Raw genomic sequence first — 13,237 nt, 5'->3', positions numbered from 1 at the left:
TAGAAAATCACGCTGTTATCCCTAAAGCAACTTATTCTCTTAATCCTCAAAGAAGATCAAACATTAATTAATGCTATAAAATTTAATAGACAGTTACATATCATGTCTACATCTCCCCAATGAAATATAAGCCTGACAAAACTACTTTTCACCTACATCGCAAATCAAGCCAAACTTATATTAAGTTTTATAGGGTCTTCTCGTCCCACTAAATAATCTGAGCCTTTTCACTCAAAAGTTCAATTCAGACATCGTAAAGGAGACAGCTTATCCACTCGTCCCACCATTCATTCAAGCTTCCAATTAAAAGACTACTGACCTTCGCACGGTCAAATTACCGAGGCCCTTTAAACAGATCATTGGGCAGGCTAGACTTTATAACTAATTCACACAGACATGTTTTTATAAACAGGCGGGGACAAAATTTGCCGAGTTCCTTCTCAACGCCTCTCCAAATATTTTAAAAATGAATGACACTCAAACGTGAAAATCAACTTCAACCATACTTATATAAACATTTTACCTATCACTTAAACAGTAAATGAAATTCTTTACTAAAAATAGCAAGCACCTTATAAATATAAAGAAAACTCAATATTACTTTAACGTTATACCAAAATGGCTGATTTTAAGCCCACTTCACTCGAAAACATACAAAGCGCTTGACAAAACAGCGGGTAAGAAGCTCATTCCTCCTACCATTAGAGGTTAAATTTAAACCCGATACAATATTAAATTCACTTAATAAAGAACCAGATATGCAAAGAACGACTAACAGATCGCCACTAATGATCCATTACAAATCACTTTACAACGTTAAAAAGCAATAAAATCTAGCTCTCCTTGTTTTGGGGCGTCAAAATTAACATGTAGATATAGTTCATCCCTGATACAAAAGGTACGAAGACCAAACACTGCTTTATCTAAATTCAGTAATGATTCAATCACTGTACTTGAAACTATAATCTACAAACAAAATTCTACGAAATACTAACCAACAAAATAAATGAATTTTTTATTAAGCTAAACTCTAAACAAAATCACGCTAATAACAAGCAATTATTAAGTAGTGCCTCAAAGACAATCCCTCCAGCGTAAATGGAGTGCTTAAACGTTACCTACAACTCATAATCCTAAATGCATTTTCCAATACAACTACTGTACTATGTTACGACTTATCTCACTTTAAAGAATGAGAGTGACGGGCGATATGTACATATCCTAGAGCTACTCTCAATCTAACATACTAAAAAAAAGAAATACAATTAAATCCACCTTCAAGACCCTATTTCAAAGAACTATTCATTTACAAATATCGTGTACTGTAACCCACCGATATCTTTGCCATGGGCTGCACCTTGACCTAATATACTTAATGTAAATTAATTATAATGCCTATATTAATACACCACCTAATAATGGCGGTACACATGCTGTTCAACAAGGCAAAGTAAGATAATTCATGGCAAATTGTTTAAATGGCAGGTTCCTCTAACTAGACTTGGATACTGCCAAATCCTTTAAATTTCAAGATCATAACTGATACTAATCAAGTAACACGCTTTAAGTTTAGCATAACAGGGTATCTAATTCTGGTTTAAATCTAAACTTCAATGGCCTCCAAGAAAATCCACAAACTTCAACTTTACTGCTGGACTATAAATTTCACCTCATAACTCACTAAAAAAAAAAACTCGCAAATACTTATCCTGTAAGCAATAACCTTATACCCTCCATATTCACTCCCAGTCTAACCGCGGATGCTGTCACAAATTTAACCTGAAATTCCTGGAATTAATGGATCGAAGAACAACTCCAAAACCAAATACATAACTGAAATCCAACTAAACAAATCTATTGATTTTTAATTATCTCGCATCTGCTTGCATGTAAATTATCCCTTAAGCAGAGGAACAAGCAAGGATCAAACTTTCTAGCTAAATCAATTTGAAACAAAGAAATATAAAACGGTTTTTATATAATTACTAGTTTAGAATAATATATAAGTACATAACACATAAAACTTACGCACAATCGCCAACACCAAAGGAAACACCATCCTGAGAAATGACACTCACCTAAAGCAAGAGTGTTAATGATATAGATTACAACATTTAAGTTAGAAATATATACATTCAACTTAACGATCTTAATAAAGTAAGCTAAGTATAAGTTAAACTATTGTGATATTTTGTAGATGTAGTTATACATTAACAGACATCTATGAAGGTATGCTGGCAACTCAAGGAGGGAGTGTGCAGGTACCAGTCAAGGTATTACGTGACATGGGGAGTAACCATAGTGTGGTAGTTCGTGGTGTTCACTCACAGTTGGAGAAGAATCTCACAGGAGGTTCTGTTATTTTGAAGTGTACAGGAGGAGAAGAGGTAACTCCTATATGCCTCTTGCACCTGTCGTGTGAATTGGTGACAGGGAATGTTGATGTTGCTGTAAAGGACTCACTAGCTGTTGAAGGTGTACATGCTTTACTGGGTAATGAAGTAGATAGTGTACCATTTGTTCCATGCCCTATAGTGACAGGCAAACCGTTGAGGTTTAGTCCCATGGTAGATGTAGAGAAGAAAAATTCCCACTTTGCTTCCAGGTTGTTAAAATACCAGGAGTATGAATAGAACTACGTCTGAAAGTGAAGAAACTGAGGATTTACCTGCACCAGAAGGATCAAGTGAAGGATCTTTGAGCTTAGAAGAGCTTTTCCAGGAAAGTGAAGTTTCCCCTGATAGCAATGAAGAGATTTCCAAAGAAGAAGAGGATCTTGTTGTTATTGAAGAGACTCTGAGTAGTCAGAGTGTTCCTGATGGTAGTAGTGAAACTACAGAAGTTGAATTAGCAGATATTGAGAGTTCAGCCCCTGAAGTTGGTCAAGTGACTAGAGAGAAGGTAATGGATCTACATAAGAAGGATACAACATTGGCTGATTTGTTTTTCCGAGTTGTTGATCAAGAATAAATGCAACAAACTCCTACCTGTTATTCTAAAGGAAGGATTGCTAATGAGGAAGCATCGACCTGCAAATATACCAGGAAATGCTGAATGGGGCGAATATCATCAAATTCTGATTCCATATTCATTGAGGAAGCAAATGGTAGTAGTAGCGCATGAGTCTGGGCATATGGGAACCAGGAAGACTGTTGAGAAGATTATGAAGTATTTTTTCTGGCCTGGACTTCACAAGGATGTTAGCAGGTTTTCTAGAGAGTGTCACACATACCAGATAGCTGTAAAACCGAATGAAACCATTCAGAAAGCCTCCCACCTACAACCCATAAAAGTTAGAGGAGAACCCTTTAACAAGGTGATTATAGATGTGGTTGGGCCGCTTCCGAAAACAAAGAAAGGAAATGAATATCTGTGAACATTAACGTGTCCTGTGACATGGTATCTGAGGTGATTCCTGTAAGAAGTATAAGTGCAAAAGTAATTGCTGAGAAGTTGGTGGAATTTTTCTCCAAGTTTGGAGAAATTGTGTAAAGTGATAGAGGAACAAACTTTACTTCCAAATTGTTCCAGGATGTGATGAACTTGTTAGGAGTGAAACAACAGTTATCAACTGCTTATCATCCAGAGACTCAAGAAGCCTTGGAAAGGTTCCACCAGACATTGAAAATTGTGTTAACAAAATACTGTTATGAATCATGAAGCGAATGGGATGCTGGTTTACCCTTGATGTTTTTTGAAGTTAGGAATGTTCATCACGAAAGTATGGGATGTTCATCTAATCAGATGATTTTTGGTCGAGACATGAGAGTTCCACTAAAGATTCTTGCAGAAAATTGGGAATAAAATAGAGAGGAAATCCAAGAATATGAGGAAAAGGTTAAGAGAAATTAGAAAATTCTCTTTAGAAAATCTGAAAATAAGCCAAGAGAAAATGAAAAGAAGATATGATGCTAAGACTAAGCTAAGAAGTTTTAGCGTAGGACAGCAAGTTCTAGTGTTCTTACCAGTGAAAAGATTTTCTCGGACCAATAAGTTTCAAGATCCCTATAAGATAATAAAAAAGTTAAGTGATCGAACTTATGAGACTGAAACACCAGGAAGAAGGATGCAACAAAGGAAGATACATGTGAATCTTTTGAAACCTTACTTCTCAGAGACTAAAGCTGAAACAGTGTCAATAACGCAGACAACTTCATCTACATAGGACGATGATGGCTATGAACTGGGAGTTGAAAGCAAGATGAACAATTCTTCCATATTGTAAAATTTGGGGGATAAACTAAAATACCTGAGTGTTAAACAAAGTGGTGAATTAAGTGTGGTGATTAGAAGTTTCTCTGAAATTTTTGCAGATGTACTCAGGCGTACCAATCTGACAAAGCATGAGATAAAGATCAGAGGAGATGGAAAACCTTTTAAACAGAAAGCTTATCGCTTATCACCTTTTCATCGAGATGTTTTAAAGAAAGAAGTGGAGTATTTGTTGCAGCATGGATTAGCAGAACTCAGTTCAAGTCATTATAGTTCTCCTTGTGTATTAGTGAAGAAACCAGATGGCTCATTTAGGATGTGTACTGATTATAGGAAACTGAACTCCATCAGTGTGGCTGGCATTTATCCCTTGATTCTCAAAGATCAGTTACTTGATAATATTGGGGACGCCAAGTTTGTTTCCAAGATAGACTTGTTGAAAGGGTATTATCAGATTCCTTTAGATGAGAATGCTAAATTGCTGTCAGCTTTCATTACTCCATTTGGACTGATGAATGCACCTGCAAGATTCCGAGTGATGGATCAACTGCTAGAATCCACAGGAATTGGTGTATACATTGATGATATTGTGACTTATTCTAATACATAGGAAGAACATCTGAAGATTTTAAGGAAAATGTTCAAGAAACTATGGGAAGCAGTACTAACAATCATCTTACAAAAAGTGAATTTGGAAAGGCAACTGTTCAGTATTTGGGATTTGAAGTTGGAAAAGGCCTTCTCGCTCTTGTTGACAACCAGGAAATAGCTACAAAGATTTTTGTGCATATCTGGATTTTATTGTTAATCCTATGTGAATTTCTCGGCCGTAGTAGCTCCCCTGATTGATTGTTTAACCCTGTTTTGTAAAAATAGAGAACATTTTTGGTTTGGAAGGAATAATGTAATTGCAGATTATTTATTCCGTTGAGAATCGTTGGATTCAAATCCAGAATAACTAGTCTTCTGGGGGGAGGAATTTCATGATATTGCCTTGTAATACGTATATCATTCCATGATTTTGATGTATTTACTATTCTAGTTATAATGTATTATGTGTAATGATAATAATTGTTGACGTATTGCATATAGTGTAATGTCAGATCTCAAAAGTTAGTGATTTAGATAACTTAACACTGTATTTTAGAATTAATAATACGTTTTTAATAATAACATAGTATATAAGCATCGTGTGTGTGGTAGCGAATGATGTTTTGCTTCGATTGTCATCGTGAAAAATAATGTGTTGACATGTAGGGGAATAGCGGTCAAGTCGTGTAAGATTTGTTCTCATACGAGAAAAAGACTAATGATTTCACAATGTTTTATGTACTGTTCTGAAAACCAACTTTGGTTCTTTGTCTTGTTTTAATAACATGCCATTTATGATTAATCAGCTGCAGTCTGTTTTGATAGTGATACGATTTTGTTAAAAGCTTTGTCCCATATGATTTTCTGGTAAAGACATGTACCTTTTAAGAAATGTGGACAAGTGTTGCACTGAAACACATAGCAATTGTGTCATGTTTAAGATTGCACTGCTCTGACCACGTATTTTTCTGACATGTCAGTTTTGGCCCCAAAATGTTTTGCTCTGGAAGTGACGTCATCTTCCTCTTCTAGAATTTTCTCTTGTATCTTGTTCCCAAAATGCCTTAATAATGACTTATTGTCTATGGGTGTTTTGCTTATAGCTGGAAATTCATAAATATTCCTCATTCTGATTTCAGATACTGTTTTTGTGGTCCCCCCCCCTTCTCTCTATCTTTCTTCAAAAGAGAGAAGTTATTAATGTAAAATATTTGTGTGGGCATTGATATTAAACTTAGCTTTTGAGATCTGAATGCAGGAAGTGTGTAACGGCACCTATCAGAAGTGTTTTTTGTGAATCTCAAGGAGCTGCATTTCAGGTGATTTTGCAAAAGTTTTCACAAGCTTGTGTAAGGTAAAGTGAATTTTACTTATTATTACCGTGGTATAATAAGGTATATTGCAAAAATTTTGCCTTAGTGAAATTATTCTTGGTAAATATTTTGTGTTCTTGTGTTTGCAATCTCTTAATTTTTTGCATTTTATATATTGGTGATTTAACATTTATTTACTTAGCATTTTAAATATTTCTTGATAATTCAACATTCCATACTTGATTTAATTTTCATTTACTAAGATTTTCCTTTCAAATTTTGAGTAATACTTGATAGTTTAAATTTTACTTGATTGATTTTTGTGATTTAGTTTTGCTTAATAATTTAACTCAAGAATTAATTAAACTTTCTGTTGTTTTCAAGTAATAGTAAATTATTTCAGATTCTGATTTCTAGTTATAAATTTTTAATTTAAAAATAAATTTCTGTATTTAAATTTTTTTAAATAGTGTTTCATTTGTTGACCACCATTGAATAGGATTAATTACGTGCATAAGGCAAAGTAATGAATATATTTTGTTCCTTTAGTTTTGCTGAAGTGAATTAAGACCAGGGAAACTGTTAAAGTTGCTTGGAGTGATGCCCTTTTACTCTAGTATATTTCTTGTTTAATTGTTGATACCTCACACTTGTTATGATAAACTTAGTTTGATTTTTTCAGGTGATTAATAAGCTTTTTAAAGGATCACTGTTACCTTCAGAGTACTCAGTCGTAATTTTCTTTGTTAAGAGTTTAGATATCTGGCTGAAGCTAGGTAAATATATGAATTGTATGATTAGATGTGCAATAACCAGGTACTTGGAACACTACACACACACACACACACACACACACACACACACACACACACACATATATATATATATATATATATATATATATATATATGTATGTGTATATATATATATATATATATATGTTATATATATATATATATATATATATATATGTGTACATATATATATATATACAGTATATATGTACATATACATATGTGTATAAATATATATGTATATATATATATATATATATATATATATATATATATATATATATATATATATATATATATATATATATATATATATATATTCCAAGGTGTTAAGAAATCGAGAAGTTAAGAGGGCATTGTGGTTGATAATATTACGTAAGTAGATTCTTAACACATATCTCAGCCTATTAAGCAACAAATGATTAAACGTGTGGCTATGATGGTGTAGGTGAGTCTACTCCAGCTCTAGTAAATGTATCTGAATTCGACATCTGTGGCCACACTACAACTTATGATTTTAATAACGTATACCTTTATTAGGGACTGAGAAGTGTCCGTTTATAATTTTTCCACATTTGGGCACTTTAGAAATTAATATTTGCATTTGATACTAAAACAGCTTCAACGGTTGCTGAGGTATAAAGCTTTAAGTTAACCAATAAGATGTAAGATAAACAATGCAATTATTCTTTTTAAAATGATTAATACTCCACATATTTTATAAGCAATCTGTAAATGCGATTATTTCTTTTATATTGGAACTGTACATGCGAGATAAAGAAGTTTTAATGAGCGTATAATAGGGAGTGAACGGGGTTTTATAAAGGGAATGGCGTGTGGAGAAGCTTCAAAGGAGGATTTGATATCATATACAGCCACAAAAGGTATTAGAAAGTTTCTGATTAGACTTCTAAAACTAAGAAGAAAAGAGCGGTAAAAGTTCATTTCCTCTGTTTTCACTCTTTAACTTCGACCTGAAAGTGTCCAAACTTCCCCTAACCCAATTGAAATTTCATCATAACTTCTTTTACGTATTCATTTAAAATGATAACTAAATTTCAACTCAATTTTACGGAAGAGATGACTTCCTACAAGTCCGTGGCTTATACTGTATGAAAGTTTTTGCATGGGAGTGATCCGAAAATACTGAAGCGTAAAGGAAAACGGTGTAACGACTTTTAAAAGATTAACTCAGCATCCATTGCTCAAGAATATAGATCTGACTTGCGTAATGAATGAGGGAAAGAAGCTGAAGACCATACCCTAATAAAGTGAACCTGCAACCTACCTAGAAAACACTTTTGCCCTTTGCAGAAGAGAATATCGACAAGTTTCAACTAGTGAAAAATGTGTCAGGTGCCGGAAAGAAGGCTGGGAAAGATGGAGAAACTACATGAGATCGCTCCTGGAAGATTTTTTGTTTTTTTTACTCTATTTATTGTACAAAACGTCTAATGGCATTTAAAACAGGGCGCTACTGACGGGCAGGTGCTAATATAGAAAAGAAAATAATCAACTGTTGTCAAGAAAATGAAGTGTTTCTCATTTTCAACGTAAGGAGAGGCTGGCTTCCTAGCGGACATTTTACATGGGTAAGCAGCTGGCCTACTTAATAGGGAATGAACTCTTTGAGAACGAAGAAGGGACGATTTCCCACAATAAACCATCTTCAGAATTTTCCTTGTTTTCAGTCGAAACCAACATGAAATCTCTGGGACAAACCAGTACTAAGTTATTGTTGTTAAGTCTCTGAATTCCTAAAACAAATAATTTAAGAGAAATAATAAAAACATATTCAAGTTTTTGGTGAAAAGTAATTAATGCATAATTAAGTGTGCGTAAAAACGGCGTGTCATCAACTAGAAGTTATTTATGTTTGTATAGTTTCTGTGTTTGCCTGATTAGTTGAAAATTAATCTAGACAATTTATGATTCATTTCTTCACGCGACGAGATATCGTTGTATTCCAATGAAGTGCCAATGAAAATCTTTTTTTAAGTGAAGGCACACAATTTCACAACAATACATTTAGTAATGAAGAAATTTTTGTAAATGGGCTCTTCAGCTGCCATACAATAGAAAATTAAGCACGCTTCATTTACCAAGTTGATTTTTGTTTTGCCATAAATGAGAAAAAATTTAAAAATCCATAGTTGGTTCCATCTCATGGCCATAACTCGAAAACCCGCCACAAGATTTTCTTGATAGTTTAGGCTTTATTTTTATTTACTCATTAAGACTAACTTGCAGGGCAAGTGCATATAAATACAAATATATAGGCTCAACTAACTGAAGTGAATTAATAAGCTCTATAATATATCAATGAAAATCACAGTAAAAATAAGAATAGATAAGCAAATATCAAATAAATTAGGTAGTTTGGAGCAGCATATACCGATTATATATACAGTATACAAACACACACACATATGTATATATATATATATATATATATATATATTATATGTGTGTGTGTGTGTGTGTGTGTAATTTAGTTGATATTTGTTTATCTATTCTTATTTTTACTGTGATTTTCAGTGACATATCATAGTGCTTATTAATTCACTTTTATAAGTATAGCTTCAGTTAGTTGAGCCTATATATTTGTATTCATATGCACTTGCCCTGTAAGTTAGTCTTAATGAGTAAATGAAAATAAAGCCTAAACTATCAAGAAAATCTTGTGACGAGTTTTCGAGTTATGGGCATGAAATGGAACTAACTATGAGTTGTTAATTTTTTTTTCTCATTTATAAGCAAAATCAAAAATGAAGCGTGCTTAATTTTCTATTGTATGGCAGCTGGAGAGCCATTTACAAAAAATTTCTTTGTGGATTATTAAATTTATTGTTGTGAAATTCAGTGTGCCTTTACTTAAAAATTATTTTCATTGGCACGTCATAGGGATATGAATTTGCAACGGAACCTCTACACGTGAAGAAATTAATCAAAATTGTTGATTAATTTCAACAATCAGGCAAACACAGAAACTATACAAATATAAATAACTTCAATATAATATATATATATATATATATATATATATATATATATATATATATATAATAGGAATATATATATATATATATAAATATATAATATATATATAGATATATTATATATATATATATATATATATATATATATATATATATATATATATATATATATATACATATACATATATATTAAAAGAGGAATTTTGAATGAGCAAACTTGGGTAAAATATATTTTTTTATGTATAAAACACAATATATATATATATATATATATATATATATATATATATATATGTATATATACATTTAGTTGTATTCTTCTATAATCACGAAGATAAAATGTCACGATGTACTCCACAATGAAAATGAAGGAGAAACCAGAAGAAAAAGGAAATAGAGTTCTTAATTTGTCCCAACAGTTTCGCCCTCCATCAGGCCTCTTCCGGGAACTTTATTGACTAATCAGTTTAAGAAAAACCTATACCGGACATATGTTTACATTTGGCTTCAAGACTTACATAAAACAAACAACCACAAATGGTTAACGGTGCTTACAACTGATACAGGATAATATAAAATATAAATTGTCTAGTACATAGTTCGTCCAATAGAAAAGGTTAACAGTCTAATGAGGCTGAACAGGTAATTAAGTGAATACCTAAGTCAGTATATTACATAATTTGTACTGGTTTTTCACGATATGTAGAAATAGCGGTCTGTCTTGAATAAGCCTATACTGCCATTGAAGTTATTGTTTTCACTATATTGAATACATGCCGTTTCTATTAGATTTTCTTTCTATAAAATTATTGTTTCTGAACAGGATTCTTGCTTGAGACCACTGAATTGGATAAAAACATTCTCTAGCATGTTTACTAATGGCAATCAGTTTACTATACTTATGTTGTGCAATCCGTTTCTCAACAGTTTTTGCTGACTGTCCAATATAAAATTTATTGCAACCACAAGGAATTTTGTATGCTACTCCGTTGTCGTATATAGGGCTGTTTCTTATTAAAGTGGGTGGATAATATGATCGAAGGCTGGCATGTATGGCAAACACAGTATATTGCTATTAAAATTCCTATTTCCCTTAGTGGAATAAAAATGATTTTTTGGCTAACGAAAAACACTCATCTATATCCTGTAAAGTAAAATTGCGCTTAAGACCTAATCCATATATATAATCTATCTCGTCATCCAAGAATTCAGGCTGACTAGATGAAGAGCTCTAAAACATAGATCTTATACCTGACTGTTTTACTTGTTTATTGTGGAAAGATCTCGCATTGATAATCAGATTGTTGTTGCTATCTTTTCGGTGTACTTTAAACTTTAAAGTATTGTTATTTCTAATGACTTTAACATCCAAGAAAGCTATACTTTATTTTCTTCCTTCTCAACAGTAAATTGATCGAAGGTACTAACCCATTCAAGTGTATTAATGTGAGGTCTATGTCCAAGTGAATTTCCCAAATACTAAATATGTCGTCAACATAACGGAACCAAAGTGTATTGTTGGGTAAAATGGAATTAGCCAGCCTACTCTCATAAAATTCCCTGTAAATGTTAGAAACAGGTTAAAGGCAATTCCCCATCTGCATACCAAATTTCTGTCTAAAATATTTACCATTAAAAACAAAGCAAGTATCTACTACGCAAAGTCTAATCAATTGTAAAATAACACTAACTGGCAAAGTAAAAACATTTATCTAGCCTACATTTCAAAAATCCAGAACATCATTAACGGGTACACAAGGGACAAGCTAGTTACATCAAAACTAACCATAATTTCATCGTCCGTAAGCTTACATTTTTGCAGTTTATTAACAAAATCCACAGAATTTATGATATGGGACTTGGAAATTGTGCCAACTAACGGCTGTAACAGTGAGACAAGGAATTTAGACAAAGCATATGTGACACTACCAACTGTGCTGATTATAGTTCTCATGGGAAAATTGGGTTTATGGGTCTTTACATTGCCGTATAAATAGGGTAGACTTGCATTATATGAATGGAACCTGCCAATCATATCCTGATTTTTTCCAAAACTTACTTTCATTTGTTTGTGAAATTCACTATTAACTCTCTCTAGTGGGTTAGATAACAAAGGTTCATATGAACTGGCATCGCTTATCAAATCATTCATCTTATTTAAATACGTTTCTTTATCAAGAATGACAATAACACTTGCTTTGTCGGCTTTGGTGATATATAGATTATCATCATCTTTTAAAGATTTCAGAGCTACATTTTATATCATCGTGTAAGAGTTGTAAGCACCGTTACCCATTTGTGGTTGTTTGTTTTACGTAAGTCATGTTTATACGCCCGGTATATGTTTCTCTTAAACTGATTAGTCAATAAAGTTGCCGGAAGAGGCCTGATGGAGGGCGAAACTGTTGGGACAAATTAAGAACTCTATTTCCTTTTCCTCTGGTTTCTCCTTCATCTTCATTGTGGAGTGCATCGTGATGTATATATGTACATATATATATATATATATATATATATATATATATATATATATATATATATATATATATATATATATATTAATAAGGATATATTTTATATAAGCAAATTTGGGTAAAATATATTTTTATACATATACCGTATATATATATATATATATATATATATATATAAATATATATATATAATATATATATATATATGTATGTATGTATGTATACATTTTCATATATATAAGAAATATATTTTATCTAAATTTGCATTTTAAAGTTTTCCTATGTATATATATATATATATATATATATATATATATATATATGTAATGTATGTATGTATGTATATATATATATATATATATAATATATATATATATATATATATATATAAATATATATGTATATATATATGTATATATTATATATATATATATTTAAATTATACAGTATATATTCTATATTAATATGTATATATATACACACACACAGGGCATATATATATATATATATATATATATATATATTTATATATATTCTATATTCATATGTATATATATACATACACACACACACACACACACACACACACACACATATTATTATTATATATATATTCTATATTAATATTCTATATAATTGTATATATATACAACACACACACACACACACACACACACACACACATATTGTATATATATTTATATATATATATATATATATATATATATCTATTAAATATATTTTACCCAAATTTGATTATTTAAAATTTCTATTTTTTATATTTTTTAATATGTGGATGTGACACACACACACACACACACACACACACAATGTTTAAAATATATTGATGTATA

The 13,237-nt window shown here is 31.6% G+C and overlaps 1 protein-coding gene across 2 annotated transcripts in view; it reads left to right on the top strand.

Moving 5' to 3' along the window:
• mGluR (metabotropic Glutamate Receptor) overlaps positions 1-13,237 on the top strand; it is a 1,154,435-nt gene that overhangs the window by 868,299 nt on the left and 272,899 nt on the right. The gene's annotated exons all lie outside the window — the stretch shown is intronic.

This window comes from Macrobrachium rosenbergii, chromosome 11 (assembly GCF_040412425.1).
Source record: "Macrobrachium rosenbergii isolate ZJJX-2024 chromosome 11, ASM4041242v1, whole genome shotgun sequence".
Taxonomy (NCBI): domain Eukaryota; kingdom Metazoa; phylum Arthropoda; class Malacostraca; order Decapoda; family Palaemonidae; genus Macrobrachium; species Macrobrachium rosenbergii.
Note: the sequence above shows the minus strand (reverse complement) of the source record. Positions and strands in the feature narration are given on the sequence as shown.